The sequence below is a fragment of the Arachis ipaensis genome, chromosome B10 (genome assembly GCF_000816755.2).
Source record: "Arachis ipaensis cultivar K30076 chromosome B10, Araip1.1, whole genome shotgun sequence".
Taxonomy (NCBI): Eukaryota; Viridiplantae; Streptophyta; class Magnoliopsida; order Fabales; family Fabaceae; genus Arachis; species Arachis ipaensis.
In genome coordinates this window covers 47,426,768-47,438,849 of record NC_029794.2, presented here as the reverse complement: position 1 = coordinate 47,438,849, position 12,082 = coordinate 47,426,768, and positions in this window count along the sequence as shown.

The window sequence follows — 12,082 nt, the reverse complement described above, 5'->3', positions numbered from 1 at the left end:
AGCCGCCTCTGTGGTTGAACCACTGGCTTAGCATTGTCCTCCAATAAGATCTTGTGCATGCATCTAGCTGGGTTTATGCCCTTAAGGTCACTTATGGACCACCCAAGAGCTGTCTTGTGTGTCCTTAGCACTTGAATTAGTGCTTCCTCTTCCTGTGGATTTCAAGCAGAGCTTATGATCACTGGAAAAGTTTCACCTTCTCCCAGAAATGCATATTTCAAGGATGGTGATAATGGTTTGAGCTCGGGTTTGGGAGGTTTTTCCTCTTCCTGAGGAAATTTTAGAGACTCTTTCAATTCCTCTGAATCCTCTAGATCAGGTGAAACATCTTTAAAGATGTTTTCCAGCTCTGATTCAAGACTCTCAGCCATGTTGATCTCTTCTACCAAAGAGTCAATAAGATCAACTTTCATGCAGTCTTTTGGTGTGTTTGGATGCTGCATGGCATTGACAGCATTCAACTTAAACTCATCTTCATTGACTCTCAGGGTGACTTCCCCCTTTTGGACATCAATGAGAGTTCGTCCAGTTGCTAGGAAAGGTCTTCCTAGAATGAGAGTAGCACTCTTGTGCTCCTCCATCTCCAGTACTACGAAGTCAGTAGGAAAAGCGAATGGCCCAACCCTGACAATCATGTCCTCAATCACGCCTGATGGGTATTTAATGGAGCCATCAGCAAGTTAGAGACATATCCGGGTCTGAGATAATCTGCAAAGCGAGCAAATTGCTTATCCTGCTCCTCTTGGCAGAGTTTTTGAGGATAAGGTATCTTGGCTTTATATTCTTCAACCTTGGTTGCTGTAGGTTTATTTCCTACAGAAATAGTTAAAGAAGCCTTTTTAGAGGGATTGTCATCAGCACTTGTGTGTGTCTGATCCCTCTCTGGCATTTGAGTGCCAGAGTTAGAAGCTGGAGTGACGTTAGATGCCAATTCCTCATCTGTTCCTGGCGTCTGAATGCCAGAACTGTGCTTCCTTTGGGCGTTCAACGCCAGTTCCTTGCTTGTTTCTGGCATTGAACGCCAGTCCTGAGCATGGTCTGGACGTTCAGCGCCAGCCTTCCACCCAATTTCTGGCGTTTTAACTCTAGAATTATTTTTTCCTGGGCTCTTACTGTCCTCAAATGGATTTTGGGTGGTTTGCTCAATCCTTGGCTTCCTGCTGCCTTGAGGTGGGGTATTTAATGTTTTCCCACTTCTTAATTGAACTGCTTGGCATTCTTCTGTTATTTGTTTTGACAGCTGCTTGTCCAGCTTTAGCTGTGTCATCCGTTTTGGAGGAAAGTATTGATTCATGAATTTTTCTGTCAGCTGTTTCCATGTCCTTATGCTAGCCTTAGGTTGGTTATTTAACCACCTTTTGGCTTGGTCTTTTACAGCAAATGGAAACAGTAATAATCTGTAGACATCCTGATCTATTTCCTTATCATGTACTGTGTCAGCAATTTGTAAAAACTGTACCAGAAACTCTGTAGGTTCTTCCTGTGGAAGACCAGAATACTGGCAGCTTTGCTGCACCATGATAATGAGCTGAGGATTCGACTCAAAGCTACTGACTCCAATGGAGGGTATGCAGATACTACTCCCATATGAAGCAGTAGAGGGGTTAGCATATGACCCCAGAGTCCTTCTGGACTGTTCATTTCCACTTAGATCCATGATGGAGAAAGGGAGATGATGTAATAAAAAAATTATTTTTATTTATTTATTTATTTATTTCAAAAATAAAATAAATTAAAATAAAATAAATAAAAATGGGTGAAGATTTTCGAAAAATGAGGAGAGAGAAAGTGGTTAGGAAGTTTTGAAAAGGATATGATGATTTTTGAAAAAGGTTTTAAATTTTGAAATAAAAATCTGAATTTTAAAGGTAAATTTCGAAAATTTGCTTTAAAATAGAGAGAAAATATATTTTTGAATTTAAAGAGGAGAGAGAAAAATAATAAGATAGCACAAGATTTAAAATTTTTAGATCTAATGCTCCTTGTTTTCGAAAATTTTAGAGGGAAAACACCAAGGAACACCAAAATTAAAAATTTTAAGATCAAGACACAAGGAAAACTCAAGAACACTTTGAAGATTCACAAGAACGCAAGAACATGAAGAAAGAACACCAAACTTAAAATTTTTAGAAAACCAAAATAAGATTTTTTGAAAACCAAAGAAAAATCAACAAGAAAACACCAAACTTAAAGTTTGGCACAAGATTTACTGTAAAAATTATTTTTAAAAAAGAATTTTAAAAAGAAGGTACCCAATTTACCAAGAACACAGACCAACACTCTAGCCAAATGGGCAGTAAATGTAACACTTGTTTTGAAAAATATTTTTAATAACTAAGAAAAAATATTATTTTTATTTTTATTTTATTTTATTATTTTTTTTTAAAGAATTTAAAAGACTCTGACCCAAAAGACAAAATTTTCCTAATCTAAGCAACAGGATTCACCGTCAGTTGTTCAAACTCAAACAATCCCCGGCAACGGTGCCAAAAACTTGGTGCACGAAATTGTAATGTTAATGTTCACATTACTCTCTTACAACTTCGCACAACTAACCAGCAAGTGCACTGGGTCGTCCAAGTGATACCTTACGTGAGTAAGGGTCGATCCCACGGAGAGTGTTGGCTTGAAGCAAGCTATGGTTATCTCGTAACTCCTAGTCAGGATATAATATCAATAATAATTCTTAGTTTGAATTGTAAAAAGTAAGAAGGGCAGAACACAAATTTTACTTGTATGCAGTGATAGAGAATATGTTGGGGTTTTGGGAGATGCTTTGTCTTCTGAAATTCTGCTTTCCTATGTTTCCTGATTCACGCACGCACGTCCTCTTATGGCAAGCTGTGTGTTGGTGGATCACCGTTGTCAATAGCTACCATCCATCCTTCCAGTGAAAAGGGTCCAGGTGCACTGTCACCGCACGGCTAATCATCTGCAGGTTCTCAGTCGAACCGGAATAGGATTTACTATCCTTTTGTGTCTGTCACTACGCCCAGCACTCGCGAGTTTGAAGCTCGTCACAGTCATTCAATCCCTGTATCCTACTCGGAATACCACAGACAAGGTTTAGACTTTCCGGATTCTCTTGAATGCTGCCATCAATCTAGCTTATACCACGAAGATTCTGATTAAGAGATCCAAGAGATATTCATTCATTTTACGGTGGAACGGGAGTGGTTGTCAGGCACGCGTTCGTGGGGGAATGATGATGATTGTCACGTTCATCACATTCATGTTGAAGTGCGAATGGATATCTTAGATAGGAACACGCATGTTTGAATGGAAAACAGAAATACTTGCATTAATTCATCGAGACACAGCAGAGCTCCTCACCCCCAACAATGGAGTTTAAAGACTCATGCCGTCAAAGAGTACAAAGTTCAGATCTAAAATCTCATGAGATACAAAATAAGTCTCTAAAAGTTGTTTAAATACTAAACTAGTAACCTAGGTTTACAGAAAATGAGTAAACTATGATAGATAGTGCAGAAATCCACTTCTGGGGCCCACTTGGTGTGTGCTGGGGCTGAGACTAAAGCTTCTCACATGCCTGGGCTGTTTTAGGCATTCAACGCCAGGCTGTAACCTATTTCTGGCGTTGAACTCCAACTTGTAACGTGTTTCTGGTGCTGGACGCCAGACTGCAACATGGAACTCATGTTGAACGCCAGTTTACGTCGTCTATCCTTGAGCAAAGTATGGACTATTATATATTGCTGGAAAGACCTGGATGTCTACTTTCCAACGCAATTAGAAGTGCATCAATTGGACTTCTGTAGCTCAAGAAATTCCATTCCGAGTGAAGAGAGGTCAGGATCCAACAGCATCAGCAGTCCTTTTTCAGCCTGAATCAGATTTTTGCTCAGCTCCCTCAATTTCAGCCAAAAAATACCTGAAATTACAGAAAAACACACAAACTCATAGTAAAGTCCAGAAATATAAATTTTGCCTAGAAATTAATGAAAATAAACTAAAAACTAACTAAAACATACTAAAAACTATATGAAATTAACCCCAAAAAGTGTATAAAATATCCGCTCATCAGTCATCCTTGTAAATCTCAGTCAGGAAGATTCAATTGATTAGGAGGTTTGACGATTAAAATATAAATAAAACATAAAATAAAGATAAAGTTACTTATGTAATTCATTGGTTGAAATTTCAGATAAGCGTCTGGAGATGCTTTGTCACTTCTGAACCTCTGCTTTCCTATTGCCTTCTTCCAACCATGCGTTACTTCCTTCCATGGCAAGCTGTAAGATCCTCTCAGTGAAAATGGTCCTCTACAGTTTTTGCACGGCTAATCAACTGTCGGATTTCTCGTCTCGGATGAAAAATACCAGGTACAGCTACCGCATGGCTAATCATCTGTCGGTTCCCGCTAGCGTCGGAATAGAATCCATTGATCCTTTTGCACACTGTCACTTGCACCCAACATTCGCAGATTTGAAGCTCGTCACAGTCATTCCTTTCCAGATCCTACTCGGAATACCACAGACAAGGTTTAGACTTTCCGGATCCAAAGAATGGCTGCCAACAATTCTAGCCTATACCACGAAGATACTAATCTCACGGACTCGGTCCGTGTATTAGATATCCAAGAGAATATACTCCAGCTGTTGTCCAATGACTACGTTGAACATCATGTAGACCACTTTGTGGTTGTCAGGCACGCGATCTTGGCTAAGTGCTGATCGAAATTCTTTGGTGGTATAGAATTTCCTCAATTGAATGAATTCTCGTTGTAAAGTATAGTTCTACACCATCAAACAATTCCCACATCAAAAAAATTTAGGTTGTCACATGTAACAAACCCCAAATAAAAATTTACCGGAGTATTTAGACTTCGGGTCGTCTCCCTAAGACACAATGGAGTGTATGCGTATTAGTTATGATGGGGTAAAAAAAGGGGTTTTGTTTATGAGATGGCAAGAAAGTAAATTGAGCGAGTAAGTAAAGAAAACAAAATAAAGAACTCTTGGCTAAGACTTGGGTACTCGAGATCACCATCCCAGTTAACAAACCTATTATTGACAATTATGAGAGGCCAACCCATTAAGTCTACTTCTCGAAGCCTTAAGTACGTAATATTTACTCCTAGACCGGAAGTATGTCAAATAGGCCTACACAAAAGAGAGAAAAATGAGGAATTGACATAAAAACTAAGAGGGTCAAGATGTAGAAATGAGAAATTATCAAAGAAACAAGATGAGATATAATATTCAAACATGAAATTGAGATAATCTAACCTAATCCTAACCTAATTCTAGAGAGAAGAGGGAGCTTCTTTCTCTAGAAAACTAACTAAAGGCTCATGTTGGCTAAAACTAATTGCTCCCCCTTTGCTTGGACTTCAATTCTACATGAAATACACTCAGAAACAAGTTGGATTTGGGCCTGAGGAGCTCAGAAATCGCCCCCAGCGTTTTGCCTTCAAGTGGGCCATGTGAGAGTATCAACGCGTGCGCGCCATGTGCGCGTGTGCGTCGCTGGCGAATTCTCAACCCGCGCGGACACGGCACGTACGCGGGCGCGTCCGTAGGCGAAATCACTTTTGCGCGTGCGTGCCTAGTGCGCGTGTGCGTCCTTTATGCATTCCCAACCTTTGTTTCTCCATGCATTCTCCCTTTTTGTATGATTTTCTCCTCATTTCTTCCATCCAATACTTGCCTTACGGACCTGAAATCACTCATCAAACGCATCAAGGCATCGAATGGAATTAAAGTGAATTAAAATCACCAATTTAGGGCCTAAAAAGCATGTTTTTACAATTAAGCAAAATTCAAGGGAGAATTACAAAACCATGCTATTTCATTGAATAAATACGAGAAAAAGTGACAAAATCCCCCAAAATAAGCACAAGATTAATCATGAAATCGGGGTTTATCACTAAGCGAGTAATGAAGATTGGGTGATTGTCACGGGTCACCCCTTCATTCTGACTTAACTGAATTAAGTACGAGAGTATATCTTGGAGAAAAAGTAGGTGTGAATTGAATAGAAAACAGTAGTAATTGCATTAATTCATGAAGAACAGCAATGCTCCACACCTTAATCTATGGGGTGTAGAAACTCCACCGTTGAAAATACATGAGTGAAAAAGGTCTAGGCATGGCCGTGAGGCCAGCCTCTAAACGTGTTCAATGGTCTCTAAGATCAACAAAAGACAAAAGATCTCAAATAAATCTCTAAAAGTAGTTTTTATACTAAACTAGTAGCCTATGGTTACAGAAAATGAGTAACTAAGTGCAGATAGTGCAGAAATCCACTTCCGGGGCCCACTGCTGTGTTCTTGGGATGAGCATTGAAGTTTTTTCGTGCATAGGCTGTTCCTGGAGTTAAACGCCAGCTTTGGTGCCAGTTTGGGCATTTAACTCCAATTCTAGTGCCAGTTTGGGCGTTTTACGCCAAGATGTTGTAGGCTGGCTTTGGATGCCAGTTTGGGCCATTAAATATCGAGCAAAGCATGGACTATTATAAATTGCTGGAAAGCCCAGGATGTCTACTTTCCAACGCAATTGAGAGAGTGCCAAGTAGACTTCTGTAGCTCCAGAAAATGCACTTCGAGTGCAGGAGGGTCAGAATCCAACAGCATCTGCAGTCCTTTTTCAGCCTCTGAGTCAGATTTTTGCTCAGGTCCCTCAATTTCAGCCAGAAAATACCTGAGATAACAGAAAAATACACAAACTCATAGTAAAGTCCAGAAATTTGATTTTTAAATAAAAACTAATAAAAATATAATAAAAAGTAGCTAAATCATACTAAAAACTATGTAAAAACAATGCCAAAAAGGGTATAAAGTATCCGCTCATCAGTTTCCTGGCGTTTAAAGATGCGTACACGTGATGTACACGTACGTGTGGGAAGCTGCACGTGACTTACTAAAGGCAACTCGTGGCCAGCGATTTTTGGAGCATTTTGGGCCTAATCCAACACATTTCTGAAGCTATTAAACCCAAGGAATGAAGTAGGGATGAACTATCTAGTTAGCTTTAGTTTAGATTAGAATTTAGTTAGTTTCTAGAGAGAGAAGCTATATCTTCTCTCTAGAATTAGGGTTCTTAGTTTAGATTTAGATCTACTTCTTCTCTCTTGCTTAATTTTTCCTTTTCATCTTTAATTGTCCTCTTGTAGTTGTAGAATTCTACTTCTCTTGTACTTCTCTTGTATTGTTAGTTGTAGTTTATGAATTCTTTTGTAGATCTATTTTTCCTTTCAACGCAATTTATGATTTCTTTGTTGTTTCATAATTGCTTTGTTTTTCTATTGTTGATCTCTTGCTGTTGTAGTTGTAGATTCCTTTAATTCTTGCAATTTATATGTTGTTTGTTTGTATTGCCCATTAGATGTTTGATGAAATACTTCTTTTAGTTATGAGTTAGATTTTTCTTCTCTTGGCTTTGGTTGAGTAATTGGTGACTCTTGAGTTATCAAACTCTTTTGTTGATTGATAATTAGAAGTTGCTAAATGACTTGAATGCCACTAAAGCTATTCTTTCATCTAGATTTGGCTAGGACTTGTGGAATCAAGTTAATTCATACACTTGACTTTCCTTCATAGTTAGAGGTTAACTAAGTGGGAACAATGGATAATTCTCATCACAATTGACGATGATAACTAGGATAGGACTTCCCATTCTCATTCCTTGCCAAGAGCCTAGTCATTAGTTTAATTCTTTTGTCATTTACTTTTCTTGTCTCCTATCCCAAAACCTCAAAAGATACTTCATAACCAATAACAAGAACAATTTTGATGAATAGAATTATTGATGGTATAGAATTTCACTAATAAAATCTCATTGCAAGTATAGTTTCTAAACCAACAATAATCCTTTCATACAAAAATTTGGTTGTCACTAGTACAAACCCCTAATAATCCTAATAACCAAAGTATTTAAACCTCGGGTCGTCTCTCAAAGGAATTGTAGGATAGTGTTCTTGTTATTGGTTATGAGATGTATATTTTGGGATTTTGGATAAGAAACAAAGAAAGTAAAGGTCAATGAAATTCAAATGATAAAGACCGATTTCCATGGGTAACAATTTCCTTTTCAACACCAACTCTTAGTTTTCTTTGTTAGTTAGTGGTTGCATTGCATGATAGGTTGCATCTTAGTTAGAATTTGTACATATGTTTACCACTTCTTTCTTATTAGGACTACTTGGTTAGGGTGATGATTTCTTTTCCAAGAAACTGTTTTAGGGCACCCTACCAATTTGAAAAAAAAAATTTGTTGAACTTGCTTGAAAGAATTTATTTTGGAATATGGATTTTGAGCTAAGAACACAAGCATGTGAGTTTTGAGCCTAATAGCCTTAGGGGTATTGATTGTTTGGTATGAACAGAATCAGGATGCCTCCACGGAGACGTAGCGATCGGGAAGGGTCTACTGTTAACAATCCGCCACGAAACGATGATAATCTATTTGCTGCGATTCACGCTATGGCTGAGGCTGTGCGTGAAACGGCGACTGCTACTACCCGAGCAGTTAACCGTCTGGGGGAACGTAATGGAGAGCGTAACAATGACCGTAATGGTGAGAATGGTGGGAACGGTGATGGAGATAACATGAATCATGATAGGCCTATGACATTAGCTGCTTTCTTGAAAGTTAATCCACCGAAGTTCAAGGGTACGACTGTAGCAACTGAAGCTGATAATTGGTTCCGAGGCATAGAAAGGTCCTTGAGGGCACAGCATGTCCCGGAAGAACAGTATGTAGAATTTGCTACTTATATGCTGGAAGGGGATGCTCAGCACTGGTGGCAGGGCATTCAACGTTTACTGCAGCAAGATGAGGGTAATATTTTGTGGGATGTTTTCAAAGAAGAGTTCTATAAGAAGTACTTTCCTAGAGCTACTCGTGAGGCAAAGGAGATGGAGTTGATGCAGTTGAACGTTTACTGCAGCAAGATGAGGGTAATATTTTGTGGGATATTTTCAAAGAAGAGTTCTATAAGAAGTACTTTCCTAGAGCTACTCGTGAGGCAAAGGAGATGGAGTTGATGCAGTTGAAACAGGAAAGTATGTCTGTTGTTGAGTATACAAGGAAGTTTGAGGATTTATGTCGTTTTTCCAAGGTTTGTCAACGGAATCCAGCAGATTTCGAAGAGTGGAAATGTTTGAAATTTGAAGGGGGACTCCGTGAAGATTTGTTGAACTCAGTGGTTCCATTGGAAATACAGAATTTTGCGGAGTTGGTTAATAAAAGTCAGGTAGTAGAGGACTGTGCTAAGAAGATAGCTGCAGCTCGGATGAATCGCCCAGGATCTTCTTTTTAGAATTATAATCGGTATACAGCTCCTCAGGGAATGAATTTTAAGCAGGGAGCAATGCCTTCACGAAGGTACAATCAGAATAGAAATGTTCATGCACGTCCTACAGGAGGGAATGGAGGAAGAATGAGACAGGATATGGGTAAGCGACCTCAACAGGCGCAGATGCGACCAATATGTAGGCAGTGCGGAAAGGAGCATGGAGGTAGACCTTGTCAGCTTACAGGCGTTATCTGTTTTTCTTGTGGTCAGCCTGGACATATGGCTAAGGACTGTTCGAAGAAGCCAATACAAGGAATAGATAGGCCGCGACAGCAAGGACATGTGTTTGCTATAACTGCTGATGACGCAATGAAATCAGACTCCCTAATTCAAGGTCAGTGTTATGTCAAATCTCGACTCTTAACTGTACTGTATGACTCTGGTGCATCACATTCATTTATTTCTGAGACTCTTGCGCATGAGTTGTCGGATGATATACTTGAGTTTCCACCTCAGAGAGAGATAGAGTTTAGTATTGATCTGGTTCCTGGAGCCGGACCAATTTCTATAGCACCGTATCAGATGTCACCGTTGGAATTAGCAGAGTTAAAGAAGCAGTTGAATGAATTACTGGGGAAGAAGTTTATTCATCCGAGTGTATCACCATGGGGAGCTCCAGTGTTACTAGTAAAGAAGAAGGATGGTGGAATGAGGTTATGTGTGGATTATCGGCAATTGAACAAGATCACAATCAAGAACAAATATCCACTCCCAAGGATAGATGATCTGATGGACCAGCTGAGAGGTGCGACAGTATTCTCAAAGATTGATTTGCGGTCAGGTTACCATCAAATCCGGGTGAAGGAATCAGATATATCTAAGACTGCCTTTCGAACTAGGTACGGTCACTATATATTAGGCGTAGGCCCTTAGAATTTAACGAAGGTGACCATATCTTCTTAAGAGTGACACCTACGACTGGAATAGGTAGAGCTCTTAGGACTAAGAAATTAAATCCACGATACTTAGGTCCTTTTCAAATTCTTAAAAGAGTCGGTCCAGTAGCATACCAAGTAGCTCTCCCTCCTTATTTGTCAAACCTTCATGATGTTTTTCATGTTTCACAACTCAAAAAGTATAATCCCGACGAAAGCCACGTTTTACAACCAGAGACACAAAATTGTCTTTTAGGAGGGTAGAATGTAACGGCCTAGCCCCGAAGAAACGGCGCTTTTTCGGGATCAAACGGAATTTTTACAGAATTTTTAGGAATTTCAGTGCATTTAAGCACCTCCACTGCACAGGTGTTGTGTCATCAAGCTGTTGAGTCAGCAGCTTGACTACACCAGGCACCTCTCCTGAAAAATTATATTAATATAATATTCATATATTATTATTTTATTCAAAATAATATATTATTATCTTCTCTACTGTGATTAATGTTGATCTATGTTTAGTAATATAATAACTAAGCTTGAAATCTACCAGTAACGGATAATACCAGAATTCTTAGATGAACTTAGCACTGCTAATGCTTCATCATATATCTTTTATTCTTATGATTATCCAGTTACTAGTGTCATTTACACTAAGTAACTTAATGTTTATCCATTAGTAGTGTAATTACTTAAGTTCTAATACATCTAACCTTAGTAATTATCCTTTTCTGAGATATTTTGACAAGTAACTTTTGGATAATCATCATCCAAAAGCCACGGCCTCCCTAGGACAGCTTGGCTATCATTTTTGTTCTTGGAAAAGCTTAGAACACCATGAAAGAAAACCATGAAGCTTCCATGAACACCTGAGCTACTTTCTCCGTTCTTTCTCAAACCGAAACCCCTATCAAAAATCTAATCTTACCAAAGTGTTCACCTCTTCCTCCTCTTCATTTCTATGTCACTTTTCATGGAGTAAATCAAGGTATGAAGGCTGCTCCTCCTCCTTGAAGATTCATCCATGGTGGTTCCTTAAGTTAATGATGTTTTCTTCATGTTCTTTCTTAGGATCTCTTATTCAATCACCAAAAGCTCCAAGAAAACGTGATTTCTAGTTACCTTAAGGTGAGTAAAACCTTCTTTTCATCATCATGAAGCTACAGCCTTCATGGTTCATAAGATTCTAAAGTTGTTTTTGATGTTAAAATAGGCGTAAAAGTGCTTCTGGAAGCTTGTTTTTAGTGCAATCTTGGACAGCAGCAAAGGAGGTAAGGTTTGGTAAATTAATCAATGATTGGCTGTGTTCTTGAAGTATTAAACCAGATCTTGTTGCTTGAGATTTGATTTTGGGTGTATGTGTGAGGGTTTGATCCTGGAAAACGCCAGCCATGAAAATCATGATTTTTGATGCTTATTTGATGTGTATTTGATGGCTGAAAAGTTTCTCTTTGGTTTGATAAAAGATAAAAATAAATCGGTTTCCGAAAAGATTGAAAAACTAGCTGAAAATCAAGCAGAAATCTGATGAACTTTTGGAAAAAAAAATGTTTTTGGATTTTGGAAGAACATGAAAACGTGTATTCAAGGAGTTTTGGGGTCAAAATGCAATTATTAAAAAGTTTGGGGTTGAAAATTAATTAATCAAAAGTTACGGGGCTAAAGGGCAAATATTAAAAGTTAAGGGGTCAAAATGCAATTTCCAAAAAGTTCAGGGGTCAAAATGCAATTTTTTAAAGTTGAATAAAATATTATTATTTTAATATTAAAATATTAAAATATTATTTTATTGTTAATATTATTTTATTAATAATATTATTTTATTATTAATAATAAAATATTGATAAAAAGATAGTTTTTCCTAAAAGCCTCAGGAAGGCAGTTTTGAG